Source organism: Moschus berezovskii, chromosome 6 (genome assembly GCF_049115385.1).
Source record: "Moschus berezovskii isolate FMDL1 chromosome 6, NW_MosBer_1.0, whole genome shotgun sequence".
Lineage (NCBI taxonomy): Eukaryota > Metazoa > Chordata > Mammalia > Artiodactyla > Moschidae > Moschus > Moschus berezovskii.
This window is the reverse complement of record NC_142465.1, coordinates 104,044,849-104,066,414: the sequence shown is the minus strand read 5'-3', so window position 1 is coordinate 104,066,414 and position 21,566 is coordinate 104,044,849. Positions and strand designations below refer to the sequence as shown.

General features: G+C 42.8%; 1 protein-coding gene across 5 annotated transcripts in view; it reads right to left on the bottom strand.

Annotated features, from left to right (window-relative positions):
• The window catches only part of STYK1 (STY kinase 1), a 53,104-nt gene that overhangs the window by 19,923 nt on the left and 11,615 nt on the right, over positions 1–21,566 (bottom strand). For 2 of the 5 annotated variants that reach the window (XM_055396794.2, XM_055396800.2), the window contains exon 2: positions 1,185–1,286. The exons of 1 other annotated variant lie outside the window; for it this stretch is intronic. The gene's annotated coding sequence lies outside the window, so the exon portion shown is untranslated. Of the gene's footprint in view, positions 1–1,184; positions 1,287–3,893; positions 4,038–21,566 lie in introns of those variants that run through there. 2 more of the 5 variants (XM_088837322.1, XM_055396799.2) reach the window with 2 other exon arrangements.

Below are 21,566 nucleotides of genomic sequence, written 5' to 3'. Positions count from 1 at the left end.
TCTCTCTCTCTCTCTTTTTTTTTTTTTTTGAAACAAAAAGGAAAAATAGTCATATGATTCAAAAATAAAACTACAGAATGGTATACCATGAAAATCTTTTTCCTACCCCATCCTTCTCCATCTATCCAGTTCCAAATTCCCCTTCAAGTAGACTATAGTTACCAGTTTCTTGTTAACCTTGCCAGAGATTATTTATATGGTTATACTCTACAGAATCAGCATATGCTGTGTTTAGTCACTTAGTTGTGTCCAACTCTTTGTGACCCCATGGACTATAGCCTGCCAGGCTCCTTTGTTCATGAAGATTCTCCAGGCAAGAATACTGGAGTGGGTTGCCATGCCCTCCTCCAGATATAATTCCATATAATCAGCACATACTTCCAAAAACTCAATTCTTTCTTTCTGAAGAGAACTGGTGGTTACCACTCTTCCATATATGTAAAAACTTAAGTTTGCCCTTGGTTAACCTGATTCTGTGGCCAGCAAAGCCAACTTCTTTAATTCTGATTGGTCTAAAACAAATATGGTGATTTCCCACTGCCTAGGTTAACTCTAAACAGGTGATCTAGTTCTGCAAAGATTTAATCGCAAGGTAAACTTTAGCAAATCAGAATTGTAGCTTATATGATATTACACTATATCGTACAGTAAGGCATTAGTCGTTTTATGCTCCCTTCTGTTACATTACATGTCTTGCTTTAGTATTGATACAGATTCCGTTTCGTTCTGTTCCGTCGCTCAGTCGTGTCCGACTCTGTGCGACCCCGTGGACTGTAACCTACCAGGCTTCTCCGTCCATGGGATTCTCCAGGCAAGAATACTGGAGTGGGTTACCGTTTCCTTCCCCAGGGGATCTTCCCGACCCAGGGATCGAACCCGGGTCTTCCACATTGGAGGCAGACGCTTTAACCTCTGAGCCACCAGGGAAGCCGTGTGTGTGCTAATTCACTTCAGTAGTGTCTGACTCTGTGCCACCCTATGGGCTGAAGCCCTGCAGGCTCTCTTCTGTCCATAGGATTCTCCAGGCAAGAATACTGGAATGGGTTGCCATGCCCTCCTCCAGGGGATCTTCCCAACCCAGGGATCAAACCCACTTCTCTTACATCTCCTGCATTGGCAGGTGGGTTCTTTACCTCTAGTGCCACCTAGCAAGCCCTATTGTTGATACTAATAACCACTAATACCTTATTGAGGCAGAGTGTCTCAGTTCTGGAAACACATATGCAAAGAAACCTCCCAGCCAGTTGAATCTTCTTTTCACTCTTCCTGGAGCTCCATGAGTTTGCCTGAGGAAATGAAAATTAAACAATTTCCTTACAACTCAGAAGATAGACAGGTGTGTGACTGGTTGACAGAAGCCTAAGTCAACAGAGGAGTAGCCAGAAGGTATATCCCAGAGAGAAAAGGAAAGTCTTATCTGTGGGTTTGCACATAGCGAGGGATCTATGAAGTTAATGAATTGTAAGATAGCAAAGTCCCTCTGATCTAGTTTACGAGGCAAAAAGGCAAGGTGAGAGTTCCCACAATTCCACAAGACCACATGAAAGGGAAAAACACTGTAGCAAGCCTTGAGAGCGTGGAGAGAACAAGGTCCTAAAAATAAAATGTTAGCTCAGCCAGGACAATCAAACATAATTTGAAAACATCATTCTGATTCTTATTTTCCTTTTCACTTACTTCCTTTTCGGTGCATTATCAGAGGTAATTATTTTTATTCAGGGAGCAGCCGTTAAACGAGTTTGACTCTGGGAAGTCAGTTCTGTGAGCACCTTTCTTACCACACACAGGAGAAAGAAAGGGGCAGGTGACTGCCAGCTCCAGCTCGTGAGCTCTGCCCAGAAACCAAACTACACACCCGCTGACACATACTTGAGCACAAAACATAAAGTCCTGCGTATGTGTCCCCACGTAGAGTTGCTCAGGGTGGAAACCCCCAATGACAACACATAGCCACGCACACCTATGTCCAAAGACCCAAGTCCATGCTCATACCCTTTCACTTAGACGTCACACTTATACAGAGCATCCACCTTTGGCTGCAACGTGACTTTTTATTTCATTTCCAGAGCAAGGTTCTCACCATCAGTTTTATTTGATCAACCCTTTGTGGGCGTCTCTGATGTCTCAGAGGTTAAAGCATCTTCCTGCAATGTGGGAGACCTGGGTTCGATCCCTGGGGCAGGAAGATCCCCTGGAGAAGGAAATAGCAACCCACTCCAGTATTCTTGCCAGGAGAATCCCATGGACAAAGGAGCCTGGTGGGCTACAGTCCACGGGGTCACAAAGAGTCAGACACGACTGAGCGACTTCACTTTCACTTTAGACAGTTTAAGGGCTTCCCAGGTGGCACTAGTGGTAAAGAATCAACCTGCCAATGCAGGAGACAGATGCAAGAGACGTGGGATCCATCTCTGGGTCAGGAAGATCCCCTGGAGAAGGGCATGGTAACCCACTCCAGTATTCTTGCCTGGAAAATCCCATGGACAGAGGAGCCTAGCAGGCTATGAGTCGATGAGGTCGCAAGGAGTTGAATACAATGACTGACTTAGTCCAGCACACACAGCACAGAATTTAAAGACAAGGCTTAATAACAGGTAGCAATTCGATGAAATTGAACACTGGAGCAAGGAGAAAAACCTATATTCACTCTCTGGGACCCCATGGACTGTAGCCTGCCAGGCTCCTCTGTCCATGAGATTTTTCCCAGGCAAGAATACTGGAGTGGGTTGCCATTTCCTTCTCCAGAGGATCATCCTGACCCAGGGATTGAATCTACATCTCCTTCATTAGCAGACAGATACTTTACCACTGAGTCATCATGGAACTCCAATAGGATATATAGAGAAAGATATATATGTACAGATATTAAAGGAAATTAAAATAGGAATTGGCTCACAAGGCTATGGAGGCTGAGAAGTCCTACAATCTGCCACCTGCACGTTGAAAACCAGGAAATCTGAGACCTTAATTCAACCTGAGGCTGGAGGCCAGAAAACAAGGGTTACAGGGTCTGAACTTCAGATTCTCCTTATGCCAACATCACATGGTCTTAATCACTGAAGCTTTGTAGTATGCTTAGAAATAATTTAGTTGGGAGGATTCCCTGGTGGTCCAGTAGTTAGGACTCAGCATTTTCACTGCCAAGGGTCTCGATTCAATCCCTAGTTGGGGAACTAAGATCCTATAAGTTGCTCAGTGTGGCCCCCCTCAAAAAAATTCAAATTATTAATTGAGTCCTACAGCTTTGTTCTCTTTTTGAAGATTATTTTGGATACTTTCAATCCCTTGTGTTCCTTTTTAAATGAATTTTAGAATCAGCCTGACCATCCCTAAAAAAAAGCCATCTGGAATTTTGGCAGAGACTACATTGGCTGTATCTATCACCTTGGGAGGACTGTCATCTTAACAATATTAAATATTAATATTAATACTTCCTATGGGATGTCTTTCCATTTTTTCCGTGCTTGCTTCATTCCCTTCAGTGATATTTTGGAATTTTCAGGGTACCAGTCTCATTTGCTATTGTTCTCATTTGCTAAAGTTCCGTGGCCTTGAGAGGATAATTAGAACGTGTATGATTGGGAGACACCACTAAATGTTCTGTCTCTGAGAAAATCACTTCTAGAACAGGTTGGACAATACATGCTTCCTAGAGGCTGGCCAGACATGCCATATATAAGATAATAGAAGCCACTACTGATCTTTCTCATATCTAATTACACAGACTGCAGAGCACCACTTTTTGTGGCTCTCAGTGTTAGAAACCAGTTACTTTTTTTTGACTGTCTTGAGTTGGTGTAAATTTCTTAGGCTGTCATGAATTGGTGGGACTAGAGAGGGTATACAAAGAATCACACCTCTAAATTCCTACCAAAAGGGACTTAAGACTTCACCTTCCAATGCAGTGGGTGCAGGTTCGTTCCCTGGTCAGAGAGCTAGATCCCATATGCCACAACTAAGTTTGCTTGCCACAATTAAAGGTTCCATGTGCCACAACTTGGTGAAGTTGGTAAAGACTTGATGAAGTTGGTGAAGACCTGGTGAAGCCAAATAAACAAACAAATATTTTTTAAATGAATAAATAAATTGCTTTCCAGACGTTTGTACAATAAGGTCTTTCCAATGATTACACTTTGGCCAGAGAAATCTATAATATACCAAATAAATGTATATAATTTTTAAGGAATGCACACCTGGTATACTCATATATCCATGAAAGTCTACAGGAAACCTTACCACACTGAGCCTACCAAAGCACTCTGATCACAAAATTCTTATATTCACTTGTAACAATAATATTTCTCTCTACATCATTTTTGTCTCTGAAATTCTCTCCAAATACTAATATATAAATTCCCTGGTGATTCAGTGGTAAAGAATCTGCTTGCCAGTGCAAGAGATGCAGGTTCGATCCCAGGGTTGGGAAAATCCCCTGAAGAAAGAAATGGCAACACGTTCCAGTATTCTTGCCTGGAGAATCCCATGGACAGAGGAGCCTGGTGGGCTACAGTCCATGGGGCCACAAAGAGTGAGACACACCTTAGCAACTAAACAATATTCAATGATCACCTGACCACTTGCCCATTCTGCGTCAAGCTAAGAAGAGGTACAGCTGGATGCCAAAACCTCCTGGGATGACCCTTCCAATGGGTCCAATTCTAACCCACCTGACTATTAGAAGAATGTTCTAAATCTGTGACAAAACTCTGTCTCTTTCAACTATATCTCACTATGTTAAAAAGAAAAATATTTTGGCTACTGCTTCATCTCTTAATCGGACTGTAAAATCCTTAGGGATATAAAACACTCCTATATGCCTTATGTTTTCATGCCATTGCCTCTCAGATTATTTTTAAAGTTTCCCCTCCCATCCACTACTCCAGCTCCAGGGCTCTAGTAAATATTGACAGCACAGTGGTCAGTGGTTTATGGGGGAAAACTCTACCTCCCCTACAGTCCTTGAAAGTGAGAGTGTTAGCCGCTCAGTCCTGTCTGACTGTGACCCCATGGACTGTGGCCCACCACCCTCCACTGTCCATGGAATTCTCCAGGCACAAATACTGTAGTAGGTTAAGCTGGTCTAGTTTTCTTTGACTGTTTCTCATTTCTTTTCTAAACAAAACAGTTAATTTCATTTTTAACATTTATTTATTTATTTATTTATCTGGCTGCTCCAGGTCTTGGTTGTGGCATGTGGGATCTAGTTCCCTGACCGGGGATCGAACCTGGACCCCCTGCATTGGGAATGCTGAGTCTTAGCCACTGGGCCACCAGGGAAATCCCTAACTTCATTTTGATACAAAGTAATTCAGACAATGAATAAAGAGCTGGAAGATTTCAAGTTCTCTCTTCAGTGCCATGTATTGCTAAATGCAGGACATTGGAATCAAGGGTCCAGTGAGGCTGTGAAACTGTTAATTCTGATAACTGTATTTGGTGATTGGAAAATATGTACATAGCCTGCCTACAGTTTACACATACCTATGGTGCCAAATCCCCCAGGCAGGACTCTAATCAAAACAACATTACTGCATTTGTGGTTATCCTTCCTTGTTTTTTCTCTTTTCATTTACTTCTGACATTCTATTAGCATATTAAAAAGTGTAGTTTGGAACTTCCCCGGGGGTCCAGTGGTTAAGAATCCACCTTCCACCTTGGGGATGGGGAGGCAGGGAGGGAGCGACCCTCCTGGCTCAGTGATAACAAACCTGCCTGCCAATGCAGGAGACACTGGTTTGATCCTATCGGCCTCTGAGCAACTAAGCCTGTGCACACTATGGAGCCTGTCCTCTACAGCCAGGGAGCTGCAACTACTGAGCCGGCACATCTAGAGCCTGTGCTCTGCAACAAGAGAAGCCACCACAATGAGAAAGAAGCCCACACACCACAACTAAGGAGTAGCCCTTACTTGCTGCAACTAGAGAAAAGCCTGCATAGCACAAAGACCCAACACAGTCAAAAATAAACAAATCAGTTAAATTATTTTTTAAAATATCTACCTTCTAACGCAGAGGACACCAGTTTGATCCCTGGTCTGGGAACTGAGATCCCATATGCTGTGTGAAATGGCCTAAAAAAAAAAAATTCTCCCCCTTGAAGGGGAAAACTTTCCCTCCTCTAAAGGGAGGACTAGAGCTATGGAGAAGGAGATACAAATAAGAGAATGAGAGTAAAATGGGAAGTGAAATCCATCCTAAATGTTTGCAAGACTACAGTCTAGAGACCATAAAAGTTAATAATCACAACTGGTATTGAACTAAGCATTCACATTAATTCTCCCAACTCACACAATGAGCATCTGTTCTATTATACACAAAGACTGTTTATTTGCAACAATAACACAACTCTCACTGGTGACAATTCTGTTCAGTTAGCACAGCAATGTCAAGATGCAATCATCAATTCACTCATGAATGTCCAGAAGAAACTCTTCCTACCAAAATACATCTACAAATAGAACTCTAAAAATTCGACACATGCTCCTATACTTGTCTGTCTACATGTTGTGAGAAATTCCTTAACAGACTGTATGACACCTGGTCCCATCTCACAGGGGTTAAATCTGTTATGCCAGCCTCACTCTCAAGCTTACCATCCGCATTTCAACACAAGTGGATCTGCCAATTACATTCTTTCCATACAGACAAGTGACCTGTGGCCACACAGACAAGTGACCGCATTGGGTTAAGGGTGTTATTAACAGCTGTGGGCTATGGGGCAGAAGATGTGTGTGCAGGCTTAGTCACTTCAGTTGTGTCAGACTCTTTGTGAGCCTATGGACTCTAGCCCACCCGGCTCCTCTATCCATGGGATTTCCTTGGCAAGAATACTGGAGTGGGTTGCCACGCCCTCCTCCAGGCGATCTTCCCAACCCAGAGATAGAACTCAATCTCTTTTGTCTCCTGCACTGGCAGGTGAATTCTTGATCAATAGTGCCACCTGTGAAGGCAAGGGGCAGAAGACAAAAGGATTCAAAGTGAGGAAGATAAAATATATGGAGATGACACCCTGAGATGGGGACCATCTGCCTTCTGGTTCAGTCGTCCAGCCTTCCCGTCTCTTCTGTATCACCCTCGCCCCAAGCTGTCTAGCCAAAAATAATCCACTTAATAAACAGAGTGACCATGTTAAGTTGAAATCAAGACAGAAGAGAACTGCTCAAATCTAAAGGATCCAGAGTTACTTTATCTTACTGCTTACTTTAACTGAGCAGTCCTTCCTGTTTTCAAGACCAATAAGCACACTGATGAAGTCAAAGTGCATTAGGCACTTTCACACTAGGAGGAAACTGAGGTTCAAAGAGATTAAGTTCTGAATTAGCCTGGGTTTAAAACAAAAAAAAGAGCAAGTAAGTAAACTTCCAAGAAAGGTTTCATATGTACTTTTTTTTCCTTTTGGCCATGCTGCTTTCGGGATCTTAGTTCCCAGATCAATGATGGAACCCGCACCCCTTCAGCAGTGAAAGTGCAGAGTCCTAACCACTGGAACACCAGGGAATTCCCCGGGTCCCAGCCCTTTAACTACAAACCCAGTGTTCTTTAAGCTTCTTCATTACAAGTATATCCTTGTCACTCAAATGGACAGGACACATAGTGTCATGAAGGGGTTATGTCAGAATCCAAAGCAATCATGAAAACCACAATGCTGAAACTAGATTTCACCAACAAATACACCATAAATTAGAAAGAACGTGTGAGCAGAATCTGCCTCTGTGTTCTTCCCTGTTACCTAGGAGCATGTCTGTCTTCAGAATGCATTCGGAAAATAAGTATAAATCAGAATTTGCTTCCTCGGTCCAAGCAATAGTACTGGAGTGGGTTGCCATTCCCTTCTCTAGGGGATCTTCCCAACCCAGGGATCAAACCCTAGTCTCTTGCATTGCAGGCAGATTCTTTGCCATCTGAGTCACCAGGGAAGCCCAAATTTGCTTCCAGTACTCACCAAATGGTGGAATCCGGGATCACCTGCTTTGTTTGTTCATTTTCCTGGATCTGAGCCCAAGCCTATTTCTATCTTCCGTTTTGGGGGAAAGGACCTGAATTCAGACTTCCACTGTGAGCCTCGGAGGGTTTGGGGTGGGGAGTCAGGAAAGGACCAGAACCCCCAGGGGACAGAGCACACATATCATTCAAGACGCCCTGCCAGGTATCAGAGCACCTCATGCTCCATCACTTTCCTGATGCGTGCTTCAGAGAGGAGGAATGGACAGAAGCATTCACTGAGTAGCAGCTCTTTTAAAACCCAGAAACTTGCACAGATAACCTGCCCCTCTGCCCAGTGATATCTCCTGGTGGAGATGAGGTGGAGAGCAGAGGAGTTACCAGCACACAGTTCACCCTCCCGTTCTTCTCAGATAGGAAGGATTGTGATTCTTCTGATCTCCTCCCTCCTCCACCTTCCTAGAGACCTGGGGCTTGAAATGCCCTTTGAACCATAAAAAAAAGAGGCTCTGTCATCCTGCCTGAAAGTCCTGACCACATTCAAACAAATTCGTTTGACAGTAAAACAGAGCATTATCAGCTTTTCTTGCTTCCTTTACATGTCAGGAATTTTCACCTCTTTGGGAATTCCTGAAATACATGTGATATACAGCAGAGATAGGAAGTTCTAAACTTTATCTTGGCTCCTCCTGAAAACCTAGCTCCATAGGGGAAGAAATGGAATCCAAGATAGGGAGCCCCGGAACACCTAGGGAAATCAAATGGCATCAGATTTTAAATACCATTACTGACATGAACACATTTTATGTTCTTTCAAGTGTTATATAAATTCAAGAGGTTTTTATTATAATTATCATTTTACTTATGACATTCCTGATTTCATAACCCTCCATCTACTACATGCAAACCTCAAAACTCCAAAAATAATATATCTTAAAATATATGCTGTCTATTTTCTCTTCCTGGGATTACTGTTGTTCGGATGCTAAATTGTGCCTTGCTCTTTTCAACCCCATGGTTGAGTCCGCCAGGCTCCTCTGTCCATGGGATTCTCCAGGCAAGAATACTGGAGTGGGTTGCCTTCTCCAGGGGATCTTCCCCAACCATGGGTTGAACAAGCATTTTCTGCACTGCAGGCAGATTCTTTAACGTTGCACTCCAAGCACAGAATAAGGGTTACTGATAAGAAAGAAAAGCCAAGAACACACTACCACCACCTGCTCTCAGCACAGAGCTGCCTCTGACCCATCCGTGTTCACTTTCTCCTACCTGACGGACACACCGAAGACGCCCATACCTGCTGCTGCGGGCTTGTTTCACACGCCTGGCTTCCACCGCTATCAGTCAAACTGCATTTCCAAGGACCGGTCCCCACTTAGCTGTTCACCCTGCTTGGTTTTTCCTTTTAAAAAAGGGGCTTCCGGGTGTCAACTACAAGTTGGCACTTACCAGAGCACTACCAATGACTGAACAAGAAAGGCATTTGCCATCTGCCTCTACGGAGATTGAACCCCATGCTGTTATAGCTGTTGACCTTCAACAACCCCTGAGGGAGTGCAGGATGGAGTGAGGCACTCTGTGCTCCAGGGATTCTGGTGGGACAGGTCTTTAGATAGTTGGAACAGATTTTATGATCTCAATCCTTGCATCTCCTCATATCTAGAGAAGCACTAAATCCCTTCACGGTGACATCAGATCCTCATGACTAACAAAAAATCTTTTGTAAAATGAGTGCTTCATGGTATTGAACTCCCCCTTCATCAAAACCTTATATATTTACTTTCCCCCACTGCCGCTTTGAAGCAGTCTCTCAGAGTTATCTGAGATGCTGCCTACCGGGCTGCAGTCCTCATTTTGCCCCAATAAAACAACTCACAGCTCTCAAGTTGTATATCTTGCTTTTTCAGTTGACACAGAATTTTAAATCTTTTGGCAGTTTCCCCCCATAATCAAGGAGATCTGTTTGTTGCCCTGCCTTTCCAGCCCACAGCCCTCTGCAGAGAAAAGGGCAGAAAAAATGCAGTCTGCAAAAGATTGCAGGAACAAACACACACACGTACAGTTTCTCATTCTCTAATAAATGAGTCCCAGACCCAGGCAGGCACAATCAGGGAGTCAGCTCAGCTGCCTTGTAACCTAAATGCTGTGTCACACAGGGTGTGTCCTCCTCAGGACTCTAGACACAGAAGGGAATTTCAGGGAAACAATAACAAAGGCCTGACGAGATGAAAAAGGCACCTGCGGGAAAACATCACCGCCTCATTCTGCAAGGAAATCCAACCAGTCCATCCTAAAGGAAATCAGTCCTGAATATTCACCGGAAGGACTGATGCTGAAGCTGAAACTCCAATACTTTGGCCACCTGATGCAAAGAACTGACTCATTGGAAAAGACCCTGATGCTGGGAAAGACTGAAGGTGGCAGGAGAAGGGGACGACAGAGGATGAGATGCTTGGATGGGGAGCGTCAGCACTGACCCTGGTGCTATGATTACAGAGGCAGAGGTTTCACTTTCTGGTTCTGTGTTTGTAGGTGATTCACTGAGCATATTGCCTGATTTTGTCATTCCTTCTCATCCTAATTTTGGGACCAGGACACCGGCTTCTCTCCTGGGGGCAGTAAAGAACTACAGACCGCAGGAGGAAATAAATGACACCAAAAAAGGGGCAAGCCAGCTAAGAAGCCCATACATCTAGTCTCTCCGCCTCAACTCTCTAATTCTGAAGGCTCACTTGCAACTGCATCTTGCGACCCACATCATGGTAGCCCCACCAGTTTTCATTCCTGTCCCTACCTCTGCCTGTAATTTCGTATGGAGTAATCAGAAGAGCTTCCCCGGTGGCTCCATGGTAAAGAATCCATCTGCTAATGTAGGAGACTTGAGTTTGATCCCTGGGTCAGGAGGATTCCCTGGAGACAGGAATGGCAACCCACTCCAGTATTCTTGCCTAAGAAATCCCATAGATTGAGGAACCTAGTGGGCCACAGTCCGAATTGCTTGCTGATGGCATTGTGTTTTCTCCCTGGGAGAGAGCTAAATTGGAACTTTTGGAAACAAAGTTAATATATCGTCTCCATCCAACTGTGGCAAGTAAAAGGAACACAGGGACTAAGGTCAAGGACACAGGATAGATTTATCTCAATCTCCTAACATCTTGGTTTTCTAATCTTTAATCTGAGATTATTATGAGCACTTACCTCAGAGGATTCTAGTGAGAATTAATGAGAATGTAAAAATGTTCTTCAAAGGAACAAACTGTGCCATTTGCAGAGACTAATATGGACGTATGCAAGGAGATCCAACCAGTCCATTCTAGAGGAGATCAGTCCTGGGTGTTCATTGGAAGGACTGATGCTAAAGCTGAAACTCCAATACTTTGGCCACCTCATGCGACGAGTTGACTCACTGGAAAAGACTCTGATGCTGGGAAAGGTTGGGGGCGGGAGGAGAAGGGGACGACAGAGAATGAGATGGCTGGATGGCATCACTGACTCTGTGGACGTGAGTTTGAGTGAACTCCGGGAGTTGGTGATGGACAGGGAGGCCTGGCGTGCTGTGATTCATGGGGTCGCGGAGAGTCAGACACGACTGAGCGACTGAACTGAACTGAACTGAACTGAATATGGACATAGAGACTGTCACACAAAGCGAAGTCAGAAAGAGAAAAGCAGCTTTGTTTATTAAAGCATATATGTGGAATCTAGAAAAACAGTACAGATGAACATATCTGCAAAGCAGAAATAGAGACATGGACATAGGGAACAAACGAACACCAGGTGGGGAAGGGGCTGGGATGAATCGGGAAATTGAGACTAACATATATACTGCTATGCATGAAATATACAACCAACATTAACTTATTGTACAGCTCAGGGAACGCTACTCAGTGCTCTGTGGTGACCTAAATGGGAAGACAATCCAAAAAAAAAAAAAGGGATATATGTACATCTCTAGCTGATTCACTTTGCTGTGCAGCAGAAAATAACACATTGTAAAGCAACTATACTCCAGTAACTTTTATGGCAAAAACCACCAGTATTGTAAAGTAATTTGCCTCCAATTAAAAAAAAAAAAACTGATGCTAAAAAGATAAGTAATAAAGCTTCTAAAGTTAAAAAAAAAAAAGGTAATAGTTACACCTTCCTCTTCCAGCAAGAATTCATTTGTGTTTACTTTGGATACATAATTACTTTTATATAATTAGGTAGACATAATTACTTTTCAGACCAAAGGTTCCAACTCAGTGTTCCTAAATAACACATTCTAACTGACAGTCTCTAATTTCTACTGCCCCACCACGATGATCTCAAGACAGTGTGGCTTTCCTTCAAAGCACTGGCATAAATGTGGATATATTCCCTTTCCTCTAACACAGGCACCATATGATGAAAGTGCTGAATGACTTCCTTAGTATTGCTCTTTCCTTCTCCAGGGGATCTTCCCAACCCAGGGATCTTCCCAACTCAGGGATCAAACCCAGGTCTTCTGCATTGCAGGTGGATTCTTTACAGCCTGAGCCACCAAGGAAGCTAATGGAGGATCAGTTCGGTTCAGTCATTCAGTTGTGTCCGACTCTTTGCAACCCCATGGTCTGCAGCACACCAGGCCTCCCTGTCCATCACCAACTCCTGGAGTTTACTCAAACTCATCTCCATTGAGTCAGTGATGCCATCCAACCATCTCTTCCTCTGTCATCTCCTTCTCTTGCCTTCAAACTGTCCCAGCATCAGTGTCTTCCAATGAGTCAATTCTTTGCATCAGGTGGCCAAAGTATTGGAGTTTCAGCTTCAGCATCAGTCCTTCCAATGAACATTCAGGACTGATTTCCTTTAGGATTGATGGGTTGGATCTCCTTGCAGTCCAAGGGACTCTCAAGAGTCTTCTTCAACACCACAGTTCAAAAGCATCAATTCTTTGGCGCTCAGCTTTCTTTATAGTCCAACTCTCACATCCGTACATGACTACTGGAAAAACCATAGCTTTGACTAGACAGACCTTTCTTGGCAGGAAAATGGAGGATAGTTGGAAAATAAATTCAGTAAGCAAAAACCTTAGAACCACTGTGTGTGTTCACGAATGTGGGTGTGGATGAGGAAAGAATGTAGGCGTGTATTTTATTAAATAGCAGTGAACAATTCTACTGGCTTGTTATCTTAATATAGCCTCAGTGCAGCCCCATAGTGGCCCCACCTCAGCTGTGCTTCTAACTCTGAAATTACATGCATGAGAAAGATGCTTTGTTTTCAGATGCGTCTTTCCTTGAAGTTATTTATATCTTCCACAATAAAGGCGCAAAAGTCATACCCCTAGGCTTTGGTTACCTTTCAGTATTTTTATTACAAGTCTCAGAAGTATAGCCCAATGAATTTTGAAACCCAATATACCCATATTGTTGTTGGTTATTTGCTCAGTCATGTCTGACTCTTTGCAACTCCATGAACTGTAGCCCACCAGGCTCCTCTGTCCCTGGGATTTCTCAGGCAGGAATACTGGAATGGGTTGCCAGTCCATACTCCAGGGGATCTTCCCAACCCAGGAATCAAACCCCTGTCTCCTGCATTGGCAGGCGTATTCTTTACCACTGAGCCACCAGGGAAACTCCAGTACACCCGTTTCTGCCATTAATTTGTGTTCTGTTGAGCAAATTACTTAATCTTTCTTAATCTCATTTTTTTCATCTGTTAAACTGAGTTTATAGTATTATCTATCTCCAAGAGTCACTGTAAGAATTAAATGATACTTAGAACAATATCTAGCACATAACAAATAATAGTTATTACTAATTATTCCTATAATAATTATAGAAATAAAATATTCCCATAATAATTACTGCTGCTGCTACTGCTAAGTCGCTTCAGTCGTGTCCAACTCTGTGCGACCCCATAGACGGAAGCCTACCAGGCTCCCCCGTCCCTGGGATTCTCCAAGCAAGAACACTGGAGTGGGTTGCCATTTCCTTCTCCAATGCATGAAAGTGAAAAGTGAAAGTGAAGGCGCTCAGTCGTGTCAGACTCTTCACGACCCCATGGACTGCAGCCCACCAGGCTCCTCCGTCCATGGGATTTTCCAGGCAAGAGTACTGGAGTGGGGTGCCGTTGCCTTCTCCAATAATACTATTCTTCAAATTATGATATCTACAAATGACTTCTCATTTTGGATAAGATTTTCATGCTAGGCAGTATTAATGACATAATACCACAATTAGAATACTTATATGTCTATAGATCAAGGGAATAAGAAAATTACTTCCTGAAATTTAAATTTAATATGGGCTTCCCTGGTTTACAGAAGGGACTTCCCTGGCGGTCCAATGGCTAAGACTCTGCACTTCCAGGGTGTCTGGGTTCAATCTGCAGTCAGGGAACTAGATCCACATGCCACAGCTAAGTTCACATGCTGCACGGGAGACCCGACACAGCCAAATAAATAGACAAATATTTAAAAAAAAATCTTTACAGTAAATATTACCTAAGGTTCTACTACAATTTTCTCACCTTCCTTCTGAGAAGTACCTGCTTTTTATAAATGTTAAATTTTCAACTCTCTTGCTTTCCTTTATAAATTGCTTCATGGTTTTAAATTTAAATATCATATACTTAGAATAAAAGTAAATAAAACAGATTTCAGATTTCTTTTTCTAGACTCCAACCCCCAAATTTAAAACCAGTGAGGTCAAAGAAATTTTGTAAAAGTTTCAAAGCCCAAGATGAAGCATCAATTAAGTCAGAATTAAGAAACAGTCTTGGGAATGGGAGCCGATTCCTGGGATCTGTTAAAGCTCCAAAAGTTAATTTCAACATGGAGGAACTTTGCCTTAAACCCTCATCACCTTCCTTTATTTAATACAGAGGAAATCCACCAGGCTCTAAATTAATAAAGTTCTAGATTGGCTGCTATGTTTATTATCCTCTCTCTCTTGCTCTCTCTCTCTTTGGCCAAATTTTATCACTTCCCTGTGTTTTAATTCATAATCTATAACATCATGGATTATCATCATCCTTGCACTACCTAATCAGAGACATTCTGATAAATGAGATAAAACATGTGAAAGGACTATTAAAGTTTTAGAATAAAAGGATTTCAGAAACCCAAGATAGAATTATTCCTCTCCCAAAACACACATACACACACACACATGCATACACATATACACACATCCACAGACATATACACATACATACACATATACACACAGGTACACATATATATACACATGTACACACATGCTCACTGTCATCTCTTCTGAAGATTCCTGGCTTCCGACAGGTAAAGCTTTTCTATAGTAAGACCTGGGGATCTGTTAAGCCTTGTCTATATATTCCAGAGAATTTCAAGACACTCTGCTCACTGCCCCATCATGTCCTCAGTCAGTTCAGTTCAATTGCTCAGTGGTGTCTGACACTTTGCGACCCCATGAATCGCTGCATGCCAGGCCTCCCTGTCCATCACCAACTCCTGGAGTTTACCCAAACTCATGTCCATTGAGTTGGTGATGCCATCCAGCCATCTCATCCTCTGTTGTCCCCTTCTCATCTTGCCCACAATCCCTCCCAGCATCAGGGTCTTTTCCAATGAAACTCTTCGCATGAGGTGGTCAAAGTATTGGAGTTTCAGCTACAACATCAGTCCTTCCAATGAACACCCAGGACTGATCTCCTTTAGGATGGACCGGTTGGATCTCCTTGCAGTCCAAGGGACTCTCAGGAGTCTTCTCCAACACCACAGTTCAAAAGCATCAATTCTTCAGTGATCAGCTTTCTTCACTGTCCAACTCTCACATCCACACATGACCACGGGAAAAACCATAGCCTTGACTAGACGGACCTTGGTTGGCAAAGTAATGTCTCTGCTTTTCAATATGCTATCTAGGTTGGTCATAACTTTCCTTCCAAGGAATAAGTGTCTTTTAATTTTATGGCTGCAATCAGCATCCGCAGTGATTTTGGAGCCCAAAAAAGTAAAATCTGACACTGTTTCCACTGTTTTCCCATCTATCTCCCATGAAGTGATGGGACCAGATGCCATGATCTTAGTTTTCTGAATGTTGAGCTTTAAGCCAACTTTTTCACTCTCCTCTTTCACTTTCATCAAGAGGCTCTTTAGTTCCTCTTCACTTTCTGCCATGAGGGTGGTATCATCTGCATATCTGAGGTTATTGATATTTCTCCCAGCAATCTTGATTCCAGCTTGTGCTTCTTCCAGCCCAGCGTTCCTCATGATGTACTCTGCATACAAGTTAAATAAGCAAGGTGACAATATACAACCTTGACGTACTCCTTTTCCTATTTGGAACCAGTCTGTTGTTCCATGTCCAGTTCTAACTGTTGCTTCCTGACCTGCATACAGGTTTCTCAAGAGGCAGGTCAGGTGGTCTGGTATTCCCATCTCTTTCAGAATTTTCCACAGTTTGTTGTGATCCATATAGTCAAAGGTTTTGGCATAGTCAATAAAGCAGAAATAGATGTTTTTCTGTAACTCTCTTGCTTTTTCCATGATCCAGCAGATGTTGGCAATTTGATCTCTGGTGCCTCTGCCTTTTCTAAAACCAGGTTGAACATCTGGAAGTTCATGGTTCATTTATTGCTGAAGTCTGGCTTGGAGAATTTTGAGCATGACTTTACTAGCATGTGAGATGAGTGCAACTGTGTGGTAGTTTGAGCATTCTTTGGCATTAGCATTCTTTGGGATTAGAATGAAAACTGACCTTTTCCAGTCCTGTGGCCACTGCTGAGTTTTCCAAATTTGCTGCAACTAGTCATCCCTTTTCTCCTTTCTTATATCACTGGGGCTTCTCAGATGACGTGGTGTTGAAACATTTGCCTGGGGCAATGCAGGGGCCGTAAGAGACTGAGGTTCAATCCCTGGGTCAGAAAGACCCCCTGGCGTAGGAAATGGGAACTCACTCCAGTATTTTTGCCTGGAGGAGTCCATGGACAGAATGGCCTGGCAGGCTACAGTCCTCGTAGTTGCAGAGTTGGACACAACCAAGCAGCCACTCTTCATGGGAAATAGATGGGGAAACAGTGGAAACAGTGTCAGATGTTCTTTTTTTGGGCTCCAAAATCACTGTGGATGCTGATTGCAGCCACCTAGATAGCATATTAAAAAGCAGACCAAGGTCCGCCTAGTCAAGGCTGTGGTTTTTCTAGTGTCATGTATGGATGTGAGAGTTGGACTGTGAAGAAAGTTGATCGCCGAAGAATTGATGCTTTTGAACTGTGGTGTTGGAGAAGACTCTTGAGAGTCCATGGACTGCAAGGAGATCCAACCAGTCCATTCTAAAGGAGATCAGTCCTGGGTGTTCATTGGAGGGACTGATGCTAAAGCTGAAACTCCAATACTTTGGCCACCTCACGCAAAGAGCTGACTCACTGGAAAAGACTCTGATGCTGGGAGGGATTGAGGGCAGGAGGAGAAGGGGACGACAGAGAATGAGATGGCTGGATGGCATCACTGACTCGATGGACATGAGCTTGAGTGAACTCCGGGAGTTGGTGATGGACAGGGAGGCCTGGCGTGCTGTGATTCATGGAGTCACAAAGAGTCAGACACGACTGAGTGACTGAACTGAACTGAACTAAGCAGCCACTTGTGCATCTTTCCCTCAAAATGGCTGTGTAAACCAGTCCTTCTACTAGAATCTCTATTTGCTGTCAATAGATTGAGATCTATAGGAAAATCAGGAAATGTAAGTGTACCTCCACAAAGATGCAGAGAGCAGTTTAAAGCAAAGTGATGCAAGTATTGTCTGAAACACCTGCTCCTGGGTTGTTGATTCATCCTGCGAATAAAAATGTGGCAGTGTCATGAGCTTTACTTGATCTTATTTTGCTTGATCTTACTTTTTGAAATGAAAGAGCAAAAGATGGAAATTCCCTTGTGGTCCAATGGCTAAGACTGTGAGCTCCCAATGCAGGGGGCCCACATTTGATCCCACATACCACAACTAAAAATCCTGCGTGCCTCAACTATAACCAGATGCAGCCAAATAAATAAATAAAAATTAGCATTTTTAAAAAGAGCAAAAATGGATTAAAACAAAGACAGGACAAGAGAACAAAAATCATGTGGTTTGTTCTACACTGAAGAGGAAAATCCTCAGAATTTTTGCCTAACATTTATTTAATTGAACAACAAAAATAATTACAAACAATTAAGTACTGTTCACCATCCCTTGCTCTGGTTTCCTCCATTTGAGCTTCCCAGTTGGCACTGTAGTAAAGAATCTGCCTGCAATGTGGGAGACCTGGGTTCAGTCCCTGGGTCAGGAAGATCCCCTGGAGGAAGAAATGGCAACCCACTCCAGTATTCTTGCTTAGAAAATTCCACAGACAGAGGAACCTAGCAGGCTACAGTCCATAGGGTAGCAAAGAGTCAGACACGACTGAGCACACAACGTATTTTTGGACCTTTTTGCAGAACCCAGGTAAGAAGATTCAGTTTAGGCATTCCACGTTATCTCCCTCCTTTCCCAATAAACCCAGGCTTTTTCTCTGAATAAGCATGGAGCAGAGTTCAGACAATAAACCAAGTGAAGCAATCTGCTTTGGACTCCACCCTTAACTGACACAAATCAGCACAGTTTTCTTGACACTGTTTTCTGTTTCCCACTACTGCCTAGGACATTTTATGGCATATAGTTAAAACGACAAACATTTATACAGTGCTCACCACCTGTCAGGCACTGTTCTAAACACTTTACATATAGATGAAGAAACTGTGTCGGAGAGAGGTTAAGTAACTTGCTCTAGATCACACAGCTAGTAAGCAGGGATTTGGAACTTCAGCCCGGGTTGTATGGTTTTAGAATCAGTGCTTTCACGTTTCACTATACACTGCTCCCCTAACAGATTCTCAAAATTATTTTTTAAAAAATTAAAATTGCCTTTAATATTGCTTTTGTGGGGTTTGGGGGAAATAAAGTTTACAGAGCATAAAATGAACCCTTTTAATGTGTACAATTTAGTGGTTTTTAGTATATTCACAAAGTTGTACAACCATCACTGCTATCTAGTTTTAGACTATTTTCATCACATCCCTTTAAAAAAACCCTGTCCTAGGGGCTTCCCTGGTGGCACGGTGGTAAAGAATCTGCCTGCCAGTGCAGGAGACACCAGTTTGATCCCTGGTCCAGGAAGATCCCAAGTGCCAAGGAACAACTAAACCCATGTGCCACATGAGCTTGTGTCGCAGAGCCCGGGAGCTGCAACTACCGAGCCCACGCGCTGTAACTATTGAAGCTGCGGCACCCGAGCGCCGGTGCTCCGCGAGAGAAGTCACCGCAGTTAGAAGCCTGTGCACCGCGATGAAGAGCAGCCCCCGACTGCCACAACTAGAGAAAAGCCTGCGCAGCAATGAAGACCCACTGCAGCCAAAAATAAACAAATAAATAAAAAGCTGTACCAAGAGCAGCCACTCCCCAATGCCCACCTCCCCACCCCAAGCTCCTGAGCAATCACTAATCTATCTCTCATCTTTATGGATTTGCCTATTTTGGATATCTCATATAAATTGAATCATATAATCTGTGACCTTCTGTGTTTGGCTTTAGCAAGTTTCCAAGTTTTATCCACTGTATTAATGAGGGTTCTTTGGAGAAACAACCAATAGGAGATACATATATATATATATATATGAGGAAATTTATTACAGGAATTGGCCTGCAAGGCTATGGAGGCTGAGAAGCCATCTGCAAATTGGAAAGTCAGGAAATCTGGGACTATAATTCAACCTGAGGCTGGAGGCCTGAAAACAGGGGTCCCAGGGTCTGAAGTCCAGATTCTCCTTATGCCTATAGTGCATGGGCTTAATCACTGCAGCCTTGTACTATGTTTTAAAATAATTAATTCTGGGGACTTCCCTGGAGGTTCAGCGGTTAGGACTCAGTGCTTTCACTGCCAAGGGCTGAGGTTCAATCCCTAGTCAGGGAACTAAGATCCTGCAAGTTTTTGTATACCTTACCTACAGAAATCACTGCTCCCCAGACACCCAAATTTTGTTTAGTTAATGTTGAAATAAAAATCACAAAGGTGCAGCACCTAACATCACTATGAAACCACACAACTCAGGTATGAAGATACAGGGACTTTCAACCAGCACAGAGTTCTATCCCAAGGTTCAGTGAACTTTGCCTGAAGGCTTTATCTCACACACTATCTGAATATATATAAACCCACAACCTGTGGCCTGCTGATACTATCAAAGATGTATTGCTCCTCTGTTTGTAGATAATCTAAGCTCATACCTTTAAATTGGCTTGCCTCTATGTCCCAGCCCATGGGTTCAAGAATGAGGGGATATATGTATATTTATGGCTGATTCACGTTGTTGTACAGCAGAAACCAACAAAACACTGTAAAGCAATGATCCTCCAATTAAAAAGATTTTTTTAAAAAAAGAAAAAAGTAGCAGCCCAAGATGAGAAGATCTAGAAAGATCAAGGTAGTGGTGGTGAAGAGGAGGGGCTTTACAGATAATGATAAAATTACATTTCATTTATCTGCATTTTTTCCAATCCTGAAAACTTGGAGTGTTCTTCAAAGTTATCTTCAGTTTTACAAAAGAAAGCCACTTCAGAACAACCCATGACCATTTTAACAACTTCATAGCACATGTGGAAAATAAGGTCTAAGTGCAAAGGTGACTCATCTAGGGTCAGAAAATAAATCAGAGATCTAATCGGATGTGGGACTTTCTGATCATGAATCCATTATTACTCTTAATGAACATGGGTGAGGACAAGAAAACCAGGGTGAGACTTTGAGGTCATTTAGTGTTAAGGGAACTATTTGGGCCTCAAGAAGGAATATACGTTTACATATGGCTGATTCATCTTGCTCTGCAGTAGAAGCTAACACAAAACTGTAAAGCAACTCTACTGCAATAAAAATTAATTAATAAAAATAAAAGAAGGGATGCAAACATGCCAGGTTCAACTCTCAGTGTCAAAAAATCATTCTCTTCCCACACTGTAATTGAAGAAACCAGCACTGTGTCTCCTGGGCCACTTCAGACACACCTCCCTGCTAAAGAAACTCTAAAAAGAGGAACCCTGCCTTCCATTTCTTATTATGCCTTACAAGAACACTATGAGATGCAACATGAATTCTACAAATGAATTCTAAACATGTACAATCAGAAGAGCCTTTTGAAATCAATCAAAAAAACCTAGCCTCCATAACTAGCTGATGAGGGAACAGGCTCAGGGTTCAGGTTTTTTTCCAACAGCTAATTAGCACTTGAGCTAAGCCTAACCTTGTGTACCTTGAATGTCCATCTGGTCCTCTTTCATTATAATTTTCTACCCTTCAAAAGGCTGACTGGGTATTGGATCTCTTTTTATCCAGTTCTGTACGGATGAGGATAAGGAAGATGATCTTAGTTCTTAAAATTCATCATGTGCCTACAGTTTCATAGTTTCTTCTGCCTGTCAAGCCTTTGGGTTGTATATGTGTCTGAATTAACCTCAGGAAATCTACCGCATACATTTCTGAGGTTGAAGAGACTTTACATTCCAGTTGTATTTTCATTGCTGGCACTGCAGGGCTTTAAAAAATGTTCCAGTGAATATTCTGCTTATTTATTCCTCCACCAAAACTCATTTTGATTCATACTAAGAGGTCAGC